Source organism: Palaemon carinicauda, chromosome 21 (assembly GCF_036898095.1).
Source record: "Palaemon carinicauda isolate YSFRI2023 chromosome 21, ASM3689809v2, whole genome shotgun sequence".
NCBI classification, from domain to species: Eukaryota; Metazoa; Arthropoda; class Malacostraca; order Decapoda; family Palaemonidae; genus Palaemon; species Palaemon carinicauda.
In genome coordinates, this window is record NC_090745.1 from 79031287 (window position 1) to 79038653 (window position 7367).

General features: G+C 37.3%; 1 protein-coding gene across 1 annotated transcript in view; it reads left to right on the forward strand.

Annotated features, from left to right (window-relative positions):
- Positions 1-7367, forward strand: part of LOC137614997 (mucin-3A-like) — a 22531-nt gene that overhangs the window by 1426 nt on the left and 13738 nt on the right. The window lies entirely within an intron of this gene.

Genomic DNA, 7367 nt, shown 5'->3' on the forward strand with positions numbered 1-7367 from the left:
AATAATATGACCATTAAGGCCCATCTATACTACAGTATCAGTCGACCCCTGTGGTTTTAGAGTATGATACTGAGGAGTACGGTGAAATTAATGGTTTAAATGCGAACAATTGAAGCCCTCTCCCTGACCCAAGCAGTTCAAAAGAAATCTACATAATCGAGCATGAACACATGTGTGCTACATTCCCAGTAGGGTTACCAGATGCACAACAACATCTGCCTTAAAATAGACAATTATTATCCAAGCCGGGCGTTCCAGCGTATGGGTTATACAGTGAGAAATTTGTTGAATGTTGTTAGTCATGGAAGATTTGATCTGCAAATCCCTGGGATATATCTAATATGTATGTACGATGTACCGTATTATCCCGAGAGAGAGAGAGAGAGAGAGAGAGAGAGAGAGAGAGAGAGAGAGAGAGAGAGAGAGAGAATATCCCCTACACCCCAAGTCGGTTGTTAACAATTAAGGAAGAGCCGAAGGGACAAGAGGAGTCCCCAAATGGATACCAGAAGATTATATGCCATGATTAGGATAAACGAGAGAGAGAACGAAATACTGATGATTCCAGAATACGAAATTTGAGGCCGCAGGAATTGGTGGCATCGGTGGTTGTGGGGATTCAAGATATACACAAACACTAATTTATATATAAGCAGCATATGTATATATGCATGTATATATATATATATATATATATATATATATATATATATATATATATATATATATATATATTTATATATATACATATACTGTATATATATATATATATATATATATATATATATATATATATATATATATATATATATATATATATATTTCGTATTTTCATTTTCCCTGTGGTTCTTCTGCATCTGAGTATAACGTTTTCCTGTGATTTTTACGCGCATATATATATATATATATATATATATATATATATATATATACACACATATATATATATATATATGTGTGTGTATATGTATATAAATTTCTTCTTCTTTGACACCGTTATCCCTACATTAATGGGTCGATTTCCCGATGCATCCTATCCAATGCCTTCTATCAAAGGCATCCTATTCACCAAACCTCTTCTGTCCATACTATCCTTCACCTTATCTCACCTTCTAATTATTATTATTATTATTATTATTATTATTATTACTATCCAAGCTACAACCCTAGTTGGAAAAGCAAGATGCTATAAGGCCAGGGACCCCAATAGGGAAAAATAGCCTGCTGAGGGAAGGAAATAAGGAAATAAATAAATGAAGAGAACAAATTAACAATAAATCATTCTAAAAAGGCAACAACGTCAAAACAGATATGTCATATATAAACTATTAACAACGTCAAAAACAATTATGTCATATATAAACTATAAAAAGACTCATGTTCGCCTGGTCAACAAAAAAGCATTTGCTCCAACTTTGAACTTTTGAAGTTCTACTGATTCAACTACCCGATTAGGAAGATCATTCCACAACTTGGTAACAGCTGGAATAAAACTTCTAGAGTACTGCGTAGTATTGAGCCTTATGATGGAGAAGGCCTGGCTATTAGAATTAACTGCCTGCTTAGTATTACAAACAGGATAGAATTGTCCAGGGAGATCTGAATATAAAGGATGGTCATAGTTATGAAAAATCTTATGCAACATGCATAATGAACTAATTGAACGGCGGTGCCAAAGATTAATATCTAGATCACGAATAAGAAATTTAATAGACCGTAAGTTTCTGTCCAACAAATTAAGATGAGAATCAGCAGCTGAAGACCAGACAGGAGAACATTACTCAAAACAAGGTAGAATGAAAGCATTAAAACACTTCTTCAGAATAGATTGATCACCGAAAATCTTAAAAGACCTTCTAAATAGGCCAATTTTTTGTGCAATTGAAGAAGACACAGACCTTAAATGTTTCTCAAAAGTAAATTTGCTGTCGATAATCCCACCTTAAATTTTGAAAGAGTCATACAAATTTAAAGAAACATTATCAATACTGAGATCCGGATGTTGAGGAGCCACCGTCCTTGACCTACTTACAATCATACTTTGAGTTTTGTTAGGATTCAACTTCATACCCCATAATTTGCACCATACACTAATTTTACCTAAATCTCTATTAAGGGATTCACCAACCCCAGATCTACATTCAGGGGATGGAATTGATGCAAAGAGAGTAGCATCATCTGCATATGCAACAAGTTTGTTTTCTAGGCCAAACCACATGTCATGTGTATATAGTATGAAAAGTAATGGGCCAAGAACACTACCCTGTGGAACACCGGATATCACATTCCTATACTCACTATGGTGCCCGTCAACAACAACTGCCTCTCTTGTGATCTTCTCCCCCTCACAGGTTCCTCCTCCCAATCCCTCCTCCCTCCCTCCCTACCATCAATCCTCAACATGTTCACACACCATCTTAGTCGTGACACTCTTATCATCTTTGTAATCTTTACTAAAAGTACCATTCTTCTTATTTCCTTCTTTTTCCAATCTTTCAAGCAGTGATATTCCCACAACCCACCTCAACATTCTCATGACTGTGTTCTCGAGCTTTGCTTCTTCTTTTCGTCTTAAAGCCTAAGTTACTGATACATTAATACTAGTCTTCTTACTGTGCAATAGATCTTAACTTTTAATTATATCCACATTTACCCTCAAGCCACATATTTCCAAACTCTCTTGCCATTCTACAACCCTTCTCTGTAATTCTTCCTCATTTTAAGTAGTAATCACCAAATCATCTGCATATAGCAACTCACACAAATCTTCATTTCTAATCGTCATTTAACACATCTAAGACCAGTACAAATAAAAATGGGCTTAATGCTGACCTCTTGAGTGATCCTACAATAATTTCAATAGTTTCTGTTTCTCGAACAATTGTTATTACTTTTGCCCATGTTCTTTCGTATATCATCTACACCATTCTAATAAATTTCTCTGGGACTTTCCTCTTCCTCGAGCACCAAAATAGCATACAATGATATATATATATATATATATATATATATATATATATATATATATATATATATATATATATATGTGTGTGTGTGTGTGTGTGTATATATATATATATATATATATATATATATATATATATATATATATATACATATATATACAAATAGATATAGATATATATGCATATATATATATATATATATATATATATATATATATATGTATGTATGTGCATATATATCCATCCATCCATATACCAAAGGCACTTCCCCCAATTTTGGGGGGTAGCCGACATCAACAAGAACAAAACAAAAAAGGGGACCTCTACTCTATGTTCCTCCAGCCTAACCAGGGACTCAGCCGAGTTCAGCTGGTACTGCTAGGGTGCCACAGCCCAACCTCCCACATTTCCACCACAGATGAAGCTTCATACTGCTGAGTCCCCTACTGCTGCTACCTCCGCGGTCATCTAAGGCACCGGAGGAAGCAGCAGGGCCTACCGGAACTGCGTCACAATCGCTCACCATTCATTCCTATTTCTAGCACGCTCTCTTGCCTCTCTCACATCTATCCTCCTATCACCCAGAGCTTTCTTCACACCATCCATCCACCCAAACCTTGGCCTTCCTCTTGTACTTCTCCCATCAACTCTTGCATTCATCACCTTCTTTAGCAGACAGCCATTCTCCATTCTCTCAATATGGCCAAACCACCTCAACACATTCATATCCACTCTAGCCGCTAACTCATTTCTTACACCCGTTCTCACCCTCACCACCTCGTTCCTGAACCTATCTACTCGAGATACACCAGCCATACTCCTCAGACACTTCATCTCAAACACATTCAATTTCTGTCTCTCCATCACTTTCATTCCCCACAACTCCGATCCATACATCACAGTTGGTACAATCACTTTCTCATATAGAACTCTCTTTACATTCATGCCCAACCCTCTATTTTTTACTACTCCCTTAACTGCCCCCAACGCTTTGCAACCTTCATTCACTCTCTGACGTACATCTGCTTCCACTCCACCATTTGCTGCAACAACAGACCCCAAGTACTTAAACTGATCCACCTCCTCAAGTAACTCTCCATTCAACATGACATTCAACCTTGCACCACCTTCCCTTCTCGTACATCTCATAACCTTACTCTTACCCACATTAACTCTCAACTTCCTTCTCTCACACACCCTTCCAAATTCTGTCACTAGTCGGTCAAGCTTCTCTTCTGTGTCTGCTACCAGTACAGTATCATCCGCAAACAACAACTGATTTACCTCCCATTCATGATCATTCTCGTCTACCAGTTTTAATCCTCGTCCAAGCACTCGAGCATTCACCTCTCTCACCACTCCATCAACATACAAGTTAAACAACCACGGCGACATCACACATCCCTGTCTCAGCCCCACTCTCACCGGAAACCAATCGCTCACTTCATTTCCTATTCTAACACATGCTTTACTACCTTTGTAGAAACTTTTCACTGCTTGCAACAACCTTCCACCAACTCCATATAACCTCATCACATTCCACATTGCTTCCCTATCAACTCTATCATATGCTTTCTCCAGATCCATAAACGCAGCATACACCTCCTTACCTTTTACTAAATATTTCTCGCATATCTGCCTAACTGTAAAAATCTGAATCATACAACCCCTACCTCTTCTAAAACCACCCTGTACTTCCCAGATTGCATTCTCTGTTTTATCCTTAATCCTATTAATCAGTACTCTACCATACACTTTTCCAACTACACTCAACAAATGAATACCTCTTGAATTACAACACTCATGCACATCTCCCTTACCCTTATATAGTGGTACAATACATGCACAAACCCAATCTACTGGTACCATTGACAACACAAAACACACATTAAACAATCTCACCAACCATTCAATTACAGTCACACCCCCTTCCTTCAACATCTCAGCTTTCACACCATCCATACCAGATGCTTTTCCTACTCTCGTTTCATCTAGTGCTCTCCTCACTTCCTCTATTGTAATCTCTCTCTCATTCTCATCTCCCATCACTGGCACCTCAACACCTGGAACAGCAATTATCTCTGCCTCCCTATTATCCTCAACATTCAGCAAACTTTCAAAATATTCCGCCCACCTTTTCCTTGCCTCCTCTCCTTTTAACAACCTTCCATTTCCATCTTTCACTGTCTCTTCAATTCTTGTGCCGGCCTTTCTTACTCTCTTCACTTCTTTCCAAAACTTCTTCTTATTCTCTTCATATGACTGACCCAGTCCCTGACCCCACCTCAGGTCAGCTGCCCTCTTTGCCTCACGTACCTTGCGCTTTACTTCCACCTTTTTCTCTCTATATTTTTCATACTTCTCTATACTATTACTCTGCAGCCATTCTTCAAAAGCCTTCTTTTTCTCTTCCACTTTTACCTTCACTCCTTCATTCCACCATTCACTGCCCTTCCTCATGCTGCCTCCAACAACCTTCTTGCCACATACATCACTTGCAATCCTAACAAAATTTTCTTTTGCTAACTTCCACTCCTCTAAATTACCAGTTTCTCTTACTCTCACCTCGTCATATGCCATTTTCAACCTTTCCTGATATTTACTTTTTACCCCAGGTTTTATTAGCTCTTCAACCCTCACTAGCTCCCTTTTACATCCACCTACTCTATTCCCCCACTCTTTTGCTACAACCAATTTTCCTTCCACCAAAAAATGATCAGACATACCGTTAGCCATACCCCTAAACACGTGCACGTCTTTCAATCTTCCAAACATTCTTTTAGTTATCAACACATAATCCATTAATGCCCTTTCTACTACTCTTCCATTTGCCACTCTTACCCATGTATACTTATTTTTATCTTTCTTTTTAAAGAAGCTAGCACTTATTACCATCTCTTGTTCAACACACATATCTACCATTCTCTCACCACTCTCATTTTCACCTGGTACGCCATACTTCCCAATGACACCTTCTACCTCTCCAGCACCCACTCTAGCATTTAAGTCACCCATAACAACTACATAATTCCTTCTACCCAGTCCTTCTACACACCTAGTTAATTCATTCCAAAACTCATTCCGCTCTTCTTCACTTTTCTCACTACCTGGCCCATACGCACTGACATTCCCTACCCAACCTAACCCTTACCCACATTAACCTAGATGATATCTCCTTCCATTCCACTACTTTACCTGTCATCCATTCACTCAGCAATAAAGCCACACCCTCTCTCGCTCTTCCCCTTTCAATCCCACACACTCTACCAGACATTTCACCAAACATCACTTCACCCTTTCCTTTCATCTTTGTCTCACACAAGGCCAATACATCCATCCTTCTACTTCTAAACATACTTCCAATCTCACATCTTTTACTCTCTAACGTACTACATCCACGCACATTCAAACACCCCAAAACTAGAGTGCGGGGAGCAGTCACTCTCCCCCCAGCTCCATCTCTTTGTTGCTGTCTCACAGGATACTTTTACAGGAGAGGGGGTTCCCAGCCCCCTCGTCCCGTCCCTTTTAGTCGCCTCTTACGACACGCAGGGATAACGTTGGCGCTATTCTAATTGTTTTATGCCCCCGCGGCCACAGGGGGCATATGTATATATATATATATATATATATATATATATATATATATATATATATATATATATATATATATATATATTTATATCTATATATATACATATATATAAATTTATATACATATAATACATATATTTATATATATGCATATATAATTATGCAATCACATGTAATATACAATATATATATATATATATATATATATATATATATATAAATATATATATATATATATATATATTATATATATATGTATATATATATGTGTGTATATATATATATATATATATATATATATATATATATATATATATCATCTTCTACGCCTATTGGCGCAAAGGGCCTCAGTTAGATTTCACCAGTCATCTCTATCTTGAGCTTTTAAATCAATACTTCTCTATTAATCACCTCCTACTTCACCCTTCATAGTCCTCAGCCATGTAGGTCTGGGACTTCCAACTCTTCTAGTGCCCCTCACAAATATTTCATCCAAATATGGCATTCGAGTAATCTCTCTTATAGTTTCATTTCTAATCCTGTACTGCCATTTAATTCAAAATATTCTTCTGAGGGCTTTGTTCTCAAATCTACAAAATCTGTTGGATTGTTTCATTGTCATACCAAGACTCATGTCTATACAGTAACACCCATGATTTCAAAATTTTATTTAACCTAGCAATTGCCTGATATCCTTTTTTCAATCTTTCATTAAACTCCAATTCTAAGGACCTTCTATTAGAGATCATAGTTCCTAAATATTTAAATGATGCTACCTCATTAATCTTTTCTCCTTCCAATGATATT